This window comes from Chiloscyllium plagiosum, unplaced genomic scaffold, assembly GCF_037043375.1.
Source record: "Chiloscyllium plagiosum isolate Xiang-an unplaced genomic scaffold, Cpla_swu_hap1 HiC_scaffold_15, whole genome shotgun sequence".
In the NCBI taxonomy this organism is placed as follows: domain Eukaryota; kingdom Metazoa; phylum Chordata; class Chondrichthyes; order Orectolobiformes; family Hemiscylliidae; genus Chiloscyllium; species Chiloscyllium plagiosum.
The window spans coordinates 53,124,606-53,137,616 of record NW_028270153.1 but is presented as its reverse complement, the minus strand read 5'-3'; the positions used below and the strand labels follow the sequence as shown (position 1 = coordinate 53,137,616).

The window sequence follows — 13,011 nt, the reverse complement described above, 5'->3', positions numbered from 1 at the left end:
ATGTAAAATCAGTTGTCGAGGAGAATGCAACTCGACCAGAAACTCCAGATTCTTGATCATCAAGCTGGTATTTGAGAAATCCTTATCTCCCTGATTCTGAACAGCGTACATGGCTACAAACAGCAAGGTGGATAATAACAGACTTTAGAGGAATGAAAGACAAAAATAAGCATAAGAACTGTGGATAAACGAAACAAAAAACAAATTGCTGGAAAATCTCAGCTGGTCTGGCAGTATCTGTGGAGAGATATCAGAGTTAATGCTTTGGGTCCAAAGACACTTCTTCACAATCCAAACTTTTCCAGCAATTTCTGTTTTTGTCTCAGGAGAGTGTGGGCTGACAGACACATATATCTAAGTTAAAAATCACACAACACAAGGTATAGTCCAACAGGTTTATTTGTAAGCACTAGCTTTTGGAGCACTGTTTCTTCATCAGGTGGTTGTGGAGTATAAGATCGTAAGACACAGAATTTATAGCAAAAGTTTACAGTGTGATGTAATTGAAATTATATATTGAAAAAGACCTGGATAGTTTGTTAAGTCTCTCATCTTTTAGAATGAATATGTTGGTTTCACTTCTTTCATATGCAAATCACAGAACATTTAAAAGTTACAATCTCAAGTGAACTTTAATAATTGGTGTCATGTCAGCTCAGATAATGCATTTAATGTGTGAGGTGCCCTGTGTGAAACTGTCTGTCATACTGATTCTAATCTAAAAAATGGATTTACAGAATCTTACATGGCTTCATGCTGTTGTTGAGCAAAGTAAAATGTTATTCTGCAAGTCCAAATTCATCCCACAAACTTATATGTGTATGTGTGCATGTGGATGTGTCTGTGAGGGGATTGGAATGGGGGATATGAGTGTCTGTGAGAGAGTGTGTGTGAGTGGGAGTGTATGTGTGTGGGTAAGTCTGTGAGAGGGTGCATGTGTGAGTGTGGGAGTGTATGTGTGAGCGTATGAGAGAGGGTCTGCGTGAGTGTAGTCCATATAAACCTGTTGGACTATAACCTGGTGTTGTGTGGTTTTTAACTTTGTACACCGCAGTCCAACACCAGCATCTCCACATCATGGCTACCATCAACACCACTAACTGCCAGCTTAAAGTGGTGAGGATCTCCAAGAATATCACACATCTTGACACAGACATTAAGTTTCTACAGAAGTGCAGGAAAGCAGGAAAGATCTCAAAAGGATTACGGATCACGAACCCGCTCAAGTCGACCTACAACACAGACTATGCGGAGAGACTTTGCCACTCCACCTCTCGCAAACTCCTCAATCATCTCATGCACCAACTCTACATCAGATGGCACAACCTTGAAATTAAGATGGAGTCCACACTATCAGCCTGCACTCAGGATACAGTGGTACAGTTACGGGTCATTACCAAACAGGCAGTGTGACAAAACTACACCACGTACATGCACATCAAGAACAAGAAACTGGAGAAACTTGGCATCACCACCAGCAGTAGCCAAGCCCACCCTGGCACCACAGTGGAAAACTTTATCTCCACGGGGAAGTCGATTAGCAACTTATTGGACCACACCCTTCAACTGGAAGAGATTGAATTTCTTAGCAGGGGTCTCAATTTCTGCCCCACCACCAAAATGAACCCCATGGTTGGTGCAGCAGACACGGAGGAATTCATCAGATGAACGAGACGCCAGGAATTTTTTCAAGATGCCCAGTGAGCCCACCAAGGAACCTGAACAGTCATCACAGGAACCTGTAGAGGAGCGACCAAAGAAGGAGTCACCTTGGATTCCACCTGAGGGCCGCTGCCCTGGGCTTGACATGTATGCTCAAACCGTCAGGAAATATATAAAAGCCAAATTCATCAGCCATACCCACAAGGTGGAGCAGAACATCACCCAATCACAACGCAACACCATCCAGGCTCTCAAAACCAATCACAACATTGTCATCAAACCAGCAGATAAAGGAGGAGCCATTGTCATTCAGAATAGAACAGATTACTGCAAGGAAGTGTACCGACAACTGAACAACCAGGAACACTACAGGCAACTACCAGCCGGTCTGACCAAAGAGCATACCAAAGAGAACTAAACACATTGATCAAGACTTTGGATCCAGTCCTTCAGAGTTCCCTACGCACACTCATCCCATGTACTTGGTGACCACTACTGCCTTCCGAAGATACACAAAGCCAACACACCTGGATGGATGTCTCATTGTATCAGGTAATGGGACCCTGTGTGAGAACCTCTCTGGCTATGTTGAAGGCATCTTGAAACCAATTGTACAGGGGACCTCCAGCTTCTGCCATGACACTACAGATTTCTGACAGAAACTCAGCACCCATGGACCAGTCCTACCAGGAACATTCCTTGTCGCAATGGACATTTCAGTATTCTATACCAGCAAAACCCACAATGACGGCATTGCAGCAACAGCCTCAGTACTCAACACCAACAACTGCCAATCTCGAAACACCGTCCTACAACTCATCCGCTTAATCCTCGATCACAACATTTTCACCAGTTCTTCATCCAGACACACGGAACAGCTATGGGGATCAAATTTGCACCCCAATACGCCAACATTTTCATGCACAGGTTTGAACAAGACTTCTTCTCTACGCAGGACCTCCAACCAACACTATACACCAGGTACATTGACGACATTTTCTTCCTCTGGACCCATGGTGAGGAGTCATCTACAACTACACAGTGATATCAATGAGTTTCATCCCACCATAAACTCACCATGGACTACTCTCTACAATCTGTCCTATTCTTGGACACATGCATCCCTATCAAGGATGGGCAACTCAGCACCTCAGTGGGGTAAAAACAATGACTGCAGATGCTGGAAACCAGATTCTGGATCAGTGGTGCTGGAAGAGCACAGCAATTCAGGCAGCATCCGAAGACAGGCAAAATCGACGTTTCGGGCAAAAGCCCTTCATCACTCAGCACCTCACTCTACCGCAAACCCACGGATAACCTCATGATGTTACACTTCTCCAGCTTCCACCTGAAACATATTAAACAGCCATCTCCTATGGACAAAACCTATGTATTCACAGGAGCTGTTCAGATCAGGAGGAACATGACATGCACCTGGAAGTACTCAGGGATGCCCTCATAAGAACATGGTACAATGTTCAACTCATCGACCGCCAGTTCCAATGTGCCACAGCAATAAACCGTAATGACCTCCTCAGGAGACAGACATGTGCTGCAACTGACAGGGTACCCTTCGTTGTCCAGTATTTTCCTGGAGCCGAAAACCTACGCCATGTTCTTTGCAGTCTGCAAAACATTATCAATGAGGATAAGCACCTCATCAAGATCTTCCCCACACCTCCACTTCTTGCCTTTAGGCAACCACCAAACCTCAATCAGATTATTGTTCGTAGCAAACTGCCTGGCTTTCAGGACAACACCATACAACCCTGTCACGGTTGACGCTGCAAGATGGATACCACCATTACACGTGGAGACATCTCCCATTATATACGTGGCAGGTACTCATGCGACTCAGCCAATGTTGTGTATCTCATACGCTGCAGGCAACGATGCCCTGAGGCATGGTACGTGGGCAAGACCAAGCATAGGCTATGGCAACAGATGAATGGACACTGCAGGACAATCAACAGACAGGAGTGTTCCCTCTCATTCGGAGAACACTTCAGTGGTCTGGGACATTCAACCTCGGACCTTTGTGTGACCATCCTCCAAGGCGGACTTTGGGACAAATAACAACAACAAGTGGCTGAGCAGAGGCTAATAGCCAAGTTCGGTACCCATGGGGATGGCCTCAACTGAGACCTTGGGTTCATGTCACACTACAGGTGACCCCATTGCATATAAACACACAGACAGACAGACACGCACACACAGACAAACGCACAAACACAGACACACCTACACACACGGACAGACACACACACATGCACAGTTACACCAGGAGGTGACACAAGGGCAGATATAAAGGCCTGCAAATAGGGCCACAGCTGCATTATGTGTGGCCAAAGATGTCAGCATTTAGAGGTTATTATTCTTTATTTTTTCATTGTTTTTAGACTGACATGACAAGTAAGGAGAGGATGAAGTGGCAGGGGATCTTTACACTTGGTGAGTGAGGGTGATATCCAGTTCACTCATCCTGGGTCGCTGATTAGTCATGGATCGCTCCTTTCCTTCCAATGCAAGGAAGCAGGTAATTGGCTGGAAGGTTGATTGCATCTAATGCTGTTATAGTGCTGGTTGACTCCATCTCTGTTTGCTCTCAAGTTTTCTCGTTCAAGGTTTGTACAGCCAAGGAGACAATTAAATCTATATTTTGGTCTTCCCAAATTAATAAGGAATTACTTTTACTGCTTTACAGTTTGTCATTTTCAGATACTTTGTATCTAGGTAATTATTTATTCATTTTACAAAACAGACTTGCCATTTTATAGTCCACTTTTAAGCCAATACGATTTTGCAAATTTAGCAAAGGGAGTATATCTTGGGTTTGTTTTATAACATTTCCAATCTATTACTGGGCAGTGCTAAATTCATGTAATCTCGCTGAGGCCAAAGAAGTAGGAGAGATACAATAACCCTGTAGATATTTTACTGTTCAAAATTGACATAATAGTAAAAATGATTCACTTAAAGCCACAAAATTACATGTCAGCAATAGGACTGATCCATGAAATGTGTTGCCCCTAAATCTGAAGGGTACTTTCCGTTTTATGGTGACATGCCTAAATCTGAGGCCCCACGGCATGAACATTGATTTGAATCACACTTTTCTGCTGCAGACATTTCAAAATTGTATTACAGTAAGTCCAACATTAAATATTTCCAATTTTTTGTGTAATGTTCATCATTTATAGCCTGGAGTGTATTCAAGGGACAATCATTCTTGTCAAGACATACACTTTGAAGTACAAACATGGCAACTTTCAAACTCAAGTTGCTCTGAAACTTTCATTTGATGAACAATATGTTACACTTTACAAACGTCTAAAGTTGCACAGAACTTTTATGCAATTTATTGGAAAAGGTGCATGTTCACAGCATGAGTGCTGATGGAAAATTAGGGAAAGTTTATATGATTACAAAATTATTAAAGTTACAAACCAGCATGGTAAGAGCAGTCAAACATGAAAAACCCTTAAGTTTCTTAATGGCAATAGTAATTAATAATTGTGCAGTGCATAAATTAATTTTCAAAACTATTGCATAATCAAGACCTTTTATTGAGTCTGTATGCAATATAATTCCTTGTGTTAACTTGCAAAGACAGAAGTAGGCCATTCCTGGCCCACCCTGGTTTTAATCTCTTTCACCTTCTTCAGTCGGGCCAAAGATATAAAAACTTAAACACACGTACCAACAGATTCAAGAACAGTTCCTTCCCTGCTGATATTAGAGTTCTGAATGGACCTCTCAAATTTTAACTTTAATGTTGATCTTGCTTTTTGCAGTTATAACATTGTATTATTTGCTCTGTATTATTACCCTAATGCACTTTTATGGCATGATCTGCCTGTACTGCACAGACAACAAAACTTTTCACTGTACCTAGGTGTGTGTGAGAATAATAAATCAAATCAAATCAGTCCCTCAAGTTTGTTCAACCATTCAATTAGAACATGGCTTATCTGTATCTCAATCCCACTGACCTGACTTTGCTCTTAATTCTGCAAGATAAAATATACAAAAATAACATTACATCTTATTTTGCTCAAAAACTGCATGAATCCATGTAAGATTCAGTAAATCCATTTTTTTAGATTAGAATCAGTCTGAACATTGTGGCACATACAGCCTCACACAGGGCAGCTCTGACCTTCAATGCATTATCTAGGCCAACATGACACCTACTGTTAAAGTTCACTTGAGAATGTAATTTTTAAGAAAGTTCTGGTGTTTACATATGAAAGAATTGAAACCAACATGGTTAAAAATCACACAACACCAGGTTATAGTCCAATAGGTTTAATTGGAAGCACTAGCTTTAGGAGCGCCGCTTCTTCATCAGGTGGTTGTACAATGACCTGATGAAGGAGTGGCGCTCTGAAAGCTAGTGCTTCCAATTAAACCTGTTGGACTATAACCTGGTGTTGTGTAATTTTTAACTTTGTACACCCCAGTCCAACACCGGCATCTCCAAATCGAAACCAACTTGCCCATTCTAAAAGATGAGAGACTTAACAAACAATCCAGGTCTCTTTTAATATATAATTTCAGTTACATCACACTGTAAACCTTTGCTATAAATTCTGTGTCTTATAATTGTGCCCTCCACAACCACCTGATGAAGGAGCAGCGCTCTGAAAGCTAGTACTTCCAAATAAACCTGTTGAATATAACCTGGTGCTGTGTGATTTTTAACTTTATACACCCCTGTCTAACACTGGCACCGCCAATACATAAATGAGTTGATTTGTTGGTATATTAATTGAAACCAATATGCCATGAATTGTTTAAAGGGCTCACCATTTCCCTGCAATATCCAATTTAATTTATTTCACTCATCACACTTTTTCTTTGGCCCAAAAGATCTTTTCAAGAGCATTCACTGTCATATCAAATGTCAACATATTTTCTGTAAGCCACTGGAATTTTTACTGGTCTTCTGCACTGTGACAATGTACAAGAATCAATTTTTAATGGATCTCTGCTTTGTCCAAACTATCTATGCTCATCACTCTTACAACATGGAGTGGATCCCTTGCTAAAGGAAGAAATGGTTTCTGGAGCCAATAAAGTTAAATATTTCTTATAGATTCATAGAAATGGAAACAGACCCTTCGATCTAACTCATTCATGCCAACCAGATAATCTAAATTAATCGAGTCCCATTTTCCAGAATTTGGCTCATATCCCTCTAAAGCCTTCCTATTCATTTACCCATCCAGATGCCTTTTAAATTGTATTGTAATTGTACCAGCCTCTACCACCTCCTCTGGCAGCTCATTCCATACACACACCACTTTTCACCACTACTCTGCATGAAAAAGTTGCCTTTTTGGTCCCTTTTAAACCTTTCCCCTCTCACCTTAAACCTTTGCTCTCTAGCTTTGGACTCCTCTACCTTGGGGAAAAGACCTTGGTTATTCACTATATCCATGCCCCTTGTGGTTTTATAAACTTTCGTAAGGTCACCCTCAGCCTCTGACTTTCAAGGGAAAACAATCCCACCCTATTCAGCCTCTTCCTGTAGCTCTAACCCTCCAACCCTGGCAACATCCTTGTAAATCTTTTCTGAACCCTTTCAAGTTTCACAACATCTTTCCTATAGCAGGTCAACCAGAACTGCATGCAGTATTCCAAAAGTGGCCTAACCAATGTCCTGTAGAGTCATTACATGACCTCCCAACTCCTACAGTCAATGCGCTGACCAATAAAGGCAGGTGAAACAAACATCATTTTCACTATCCTGTCTACCTGCAACTCCACTTTCAAGGAACAATGAACCCTGCACTCCAAGATCTCCTTGCTCAGCAACACTCCTCTGGACCTGCCCATTAAGTATATTAGTCCTGCCCTGATTCTTAACTATCTTTGTTCCCAATTTTTATTCATATTCACTGATTTGCTGTATACTATAGAAGTATGATTTATCCCAGAGCAATGCAGAGGTGATATTAGATCCAAATCTATAGCAGGTTTATTTACACTAAATAAAAATGTATTGTAAACACATAATAGTGTAATAATATGTTCAACCAAATATTAATCAAACCATTGAACATTATAATCCATAAGGTGAGTGAAACTACTATTTTCTGGTTAATGAGGAGTCTGTAGGAAGATTGATGACAGCTGGGATTTAACAGGCCTGCCCATCAATGTCTGGAACAGGAGAAAGACAGAAGACAGGGAAAGCCATCCACTTTCATTCTCCCAATTCTCTTCAATGAAAAGTACACAAAACCAATGATGTGGCCACAGAAGGAAAAGCTATTTTATGGTTGCTGGATGTATATGAATATGACAGTACTTGAGCTGGAAAAGACAGTTTCTCCCACACTCCACCTACCCTTTCCGTCACCTTGGAGGCCAATGAAGTCAGCGTATGTATTGTAAGTTTTGTGAAAAGTATGGCTATTCTCCAATTGAAGATTTTCACCCTGAATCTATAGTGGAAATAGAAACCATTCTATTCCTGGACTGAATCATGGAAGCACTCAATCCCAGAGGTAACTTCTGCCCTGATGGATACTGGGTAAAGAATTCAGCATTCTCCAAAGGCCACTTCTTTCACAGAATTGGCTGTCACCTGGTGCTGACGTGTATGTCCCACATTTGAAATTGTAAAGATTTTGATGCATTGAAGGCTGATGTCATTTTTTATTTGGAGTGTGTGCATGAAGTTAGAATGTTTCTGTAGGCAAAGCAGGTACACATTTTTCTGAAGTGCCCAGTTGTGCAGATTTCAGTCAATGTCATTCTGGGATGTTGTGATCAAAATTGAAATGAAATCTTCTCCTCATAATTTTATTTCTGCCTAGGACCCCAGTGGATAGGAGTAGACAGAATGATAGCAATATCTAAAAAGAACAACAAACAGTATCTGACCACCTACTTCCTCTTATCAGTCAGTTCCTCATAGTATTCTTATCAGTCGGTTCCTCATTGTATTCTTTGGTTGATCGTTGTGAATCATTTACTATTTTCTTGCAATAAATCAACTGAAATTCTGGTCAAAACCAGTAGAAAATCATCAGTTATTGAAGATTCATAGAGTAATAAAGCACGGAAACAGACCCTTAGGTCTAATTTGTCCATGCCTACCAAGTTTCCCAAACTAAACTATTTCCACTTGCCTGCTTTTGACCCAAATCCCTCTAAACCTTTCCTATTCATGCACTTGTCCAAATGTCTTTTAAATGTTGTAACTGTACCTACACCTATCACTTCCTTTGAAAGTTCATTCTACATATGAACCACCCTCTGTGTGAAAGAAATGCACTCATGTCCCTTTTAAATCTTTCTCTTCTCATCTTAAAAATATGCTCTGAGTTTTGAACTCCCCTGCCCTGGAGAAAATAACTTTGCTATTCACCTTATCTTTGCTCCTCATGCTTTTATAAACTTCTGTAAGGTCACCACGTAACCTCTTTAGTTCCAATGAAAAATGTCCCACCCCATCTATCCGCTCCTTACAACTCGATATGGATTCAGAAAATGGGAGGAACCTACTTCTGCTGGGATTCAACCCTATTTCAAAGAATTACCATTTTTCTACGAACAACAAGACATGGTAAATCTTTAACCTCCTTCCATTCCTGCTGTCTATCATGCTACACCCATAACTATGGTCATGGTGGCACTGCTTAGGTCTCTATAGCCCTGTGTGACACATGCAGCAGCTAACAGTATTCTTGAGGCACTTATAGAAGTTCATAAAATCATGAGGTGAATAGAAAAGGTCTTTTCCCTAGGATGGGGGAGTTCAAAACTCAGGGCATATTTTTAAGGTGAGAGGAGAAAGATTTCAAAGGGATCTGAGGGGCAACATTTTCACACAGAGGGTGGTTCACATGTAGAATGAACTGCCAGAGGAGGTGATAGATGCAGGTACAGTTACAACATTTAAAAGACATTCGGACAAGTACATGAATGTTAAATCCTTTAAAATCAACTCTGTTGTTTGTTATCAAAGAGCTTTCTTTGGAGAACCATCTTAAATGGCTACAGACTGTATTTGTGTTTAGGCTAGCTCACAGACCACTGGGTGGCTTGGCTAAAAATTGCATTGTCTAAACTGATGTCACCTCTTGTACATTGATAAAACACTTAATTACCTAGGGACAAAGACTTGAAAGGAATCTGGATTTTGCATTTTCATCAGCAGTCTACCTCCTAGCTGATTAAATCATTCAACAAGGGCAGCTAGGTTTAAAGTTGTTAACGTTTTGCTTATAAATACCGTGTCTTATAGCTCCCTATCATACCAGAGGAAGGAGCTGAGCTTTGAAAGCTTGCAATTTCAAATAAACCTGTTGGATTGTAACCTTGTGTTGTTTGATTTTTGATCCTGTTTTATGAAGGCAGATTAGGATGGGTGTGTTCCAAATGGGCAACATTGGAAATGCAGTTCTGCTTTGCTGAGCTCTGTCTAAACACACTTGCAGGAAGGAATTGTGCAGCCTTGCAGGAAATACCAGGAAATCGTGTGCTTGGGTCAGTTTCTCTTCAGGATTTTCTGTCCAGTTCTGAGAATGTCAAGATAGGCAGCAGTTAACCAGCAAGGTTTATTCAGAAGTTTTCCTTCTTTATTGATGGGTGAATTCTGTTTGGTCTGAATTCTAGTATCTCACCAAATAGAAAAGAAGTACAGAAAACACATACAATAGCAGAGACAATATATGTGTAGTGTACAAGATTAATGATTTACCTCAACTGCAGAAAGCAATGGTTACTGTTGTCATGCTGTTTTTGACCTTGTTTAGGAGAGAGAAGTGGAACTAATTGTTTCACCATCTGCTCTGTTCAGACCTGTAATAACGCATCCTGAGATTTAAATCAGCACATCAACACTGTGTTACATAAAAGTTGAAACTTTATTGCTGGAACAGCACAGCAGGTCAGGCAGCATCCAGGGAACAGGAGATTCGACGTTTCGGGCACAGGCCCTTCTTCCAAATCATGGTAGATGCATTTCTTATTGATATTGCTTATTGCTAAATGCAAGTGATTAACATGCACTTTTAAAAAATGTGTTCTTATTGACTATTTTCAATATGATAAAACTATCATGCACCGCATTTCTCTGCTTGTTGAATAATGGAAAGAACACGCATGCTTCAATTTTTGTTTAGCCTGGTGATGGAATTAAAATATGTAGTGTGTCATCAGGGCTGTGAAAGTAAAGACATACTGCTTGGTTTTGATTGTTCCTCTTTTTTTTCTGAACTTGACTGTTTTGAACATTGTCAAATGTAATAACTTTTGCTCATTTTAATTTCTAAAAGCAGCATTCTGTTGTGGAACTTTTAAGTATGCAAATATTACTAAACATAGGGATATAATCTTTTTAACTGTTGGATGATTGGTGTGATGGTATTTGTGTCTGCCTGAATTTTCTCATGTTGACCGTAGCAAATTTTTAGGGAAAGCTTAATCAACATAAAATAGCTTCAGGTGAAACCTCAGAATTCATGGAATACATCGTAGGGCTAGAGAGGTGGTGAAATGGAAGAACCCTGAGTCTTTTTTGCATTATGAGATCTTTTTGCATTTATCTGATGACTGTGCCACAACTTGAATGAGACTGATAGCTTCTCTGTGATTTAATTATGTATGAGTAATGAAGTGAGTTAATTGTTTAGGATCTTAAAAGTTTTCAAATCTGTTTTTTGCACGCTGTGATAAAATTTACATGCAACATACAAATTCCTCTATTTGTAATGATATATATAATTCAGCCTGACTCATCACTGTCCAATTGTCCTGCTTACATTGCCACCTAGTGGCAGCTGACTGTTTATTCTAACTTGATTAAATAATAAAAGGTTTTAGTAAAGTGTTATCAACATCACGGTTTCATTTTCCATACTGGCTGTGGTCACTATGAAGATTCCACCTTCTCACCTTGCCCCTCGTCTGAGGTTTGGTGACTCACAGGTTAAACTCACCACCAGTTATCTCTCTCTCTCTCTAATGGGAGGGAAACTATATGGTTATCTGGGACTATGGTGACTTTACCTTTTATTGAGTTAATATGATTGAGTTAATTTTATAAGTGCTTCTATATAAATAACATACTTGTTTAGCTCAGTGAATTGAGATCTTTTTTTGACTGAACTAAGTCCACTAACGGTAGATTAATCTAATTTTTTTACATATAGGTGTAAAAGTTAGTAATTATGTAATGTTAAATAGAATATCCAGTTCAAAACCCAGCAGTAAAACTAGCACTAATAATTTAATCCTATCAGACTTCCTCATCCATCAACAGAACCCACTGGCTCCTTATTCCTCACATGTCTAATCCAGTTTCTTCTTCAGTTTAAAATCAAGGAATGGTTCCAGCACAGAAAGTGGCCATTCAGCACTTTGTTGCCACTTTGCTGTAGAGCAGTGAATCTCGTGACACTTCCCTATTTTCTCTGCCATAGCTCTGCAAATGTTTCTTCTTCAGGTCATGAACCAGGTCTCTTTTGAAAGCCACTGCTGAATCTGCCTCCACCAAACCTTCATGTAGTCTATTCCAGATCCAACAATCTGCTGAGTAAAAACATTTCTCCTTATGCAACAACTGCTTCTGTTGTATAATCAATCTATATCACTGTTCACCATATAATAGTGAGCTCTCTATACTGTAGCTCACTCTGAAGTAAAATTGCTGTCACCATCCTCTTTGCTAAAAAGGATCAAGAGTGATGAAGGAAAACCACTTGGTAATTTAAGAAGAAGAGTCTCTTGTCTTAAATAAGATGCAGTCTATTGCATAATAGCAACTAGGTTCAAGTTACATTGATGTAATAGACACATCACAGACACTATGATAAAGACATGATGTGGAAGATCTTAGTCCTTTGAGATTCTGTGATGTTATATTCCTATATCTTATGATATCAGCATGGTGAATGGTGTTTCAGGAACTCTATTATTAACTCCATAGGCCCTTTACAAACTTATGCAACAGCTTCCTTGTAATGTCAATCACATTAAATCAATGTCCTCTGATCTTTAATCTTCCTAACAATGGGATCTGTTTATCCTTAACTATTTTGTTTAGTTCCCAGAACATTTTGAACATCTTTATGAAATCTCCTCTCAACATTCACTATTCCAAGGAGAGCAGTCCCATTTTCTCCCATCTACTGACATAACTAACAATCCTCATCTTTAAAAATCATACAACACCAGGCTAAGTCCAACAGGTTTATTTGGAAGCACTAGCTTTCAGAGCGCTGCTCCTTCATCAGGTGGTTGTGGAGTATAAGATCATAAGACACAGAATTGATAACAAAAGTTTACAGTGTGATGTAACTGAAATTATATATTGAAAAAGACCTGGATTAT

The 13,011-nt window shown here is 39.8% G+C and overlaps 1 long non-coding RNA gene across 1 annotated transcript in view; it reads left to right on the top strand.

Annotated features, from left to right (window-relative positions):
• LOC148147655 (uncharacterized) overlaps positions 1–13,011 on the top strand; it is a 112,905-nt gene that overhangs the window by 68,700 nt on the left and 31,194 nt on the right. The window lies entirely within an intron of this gene.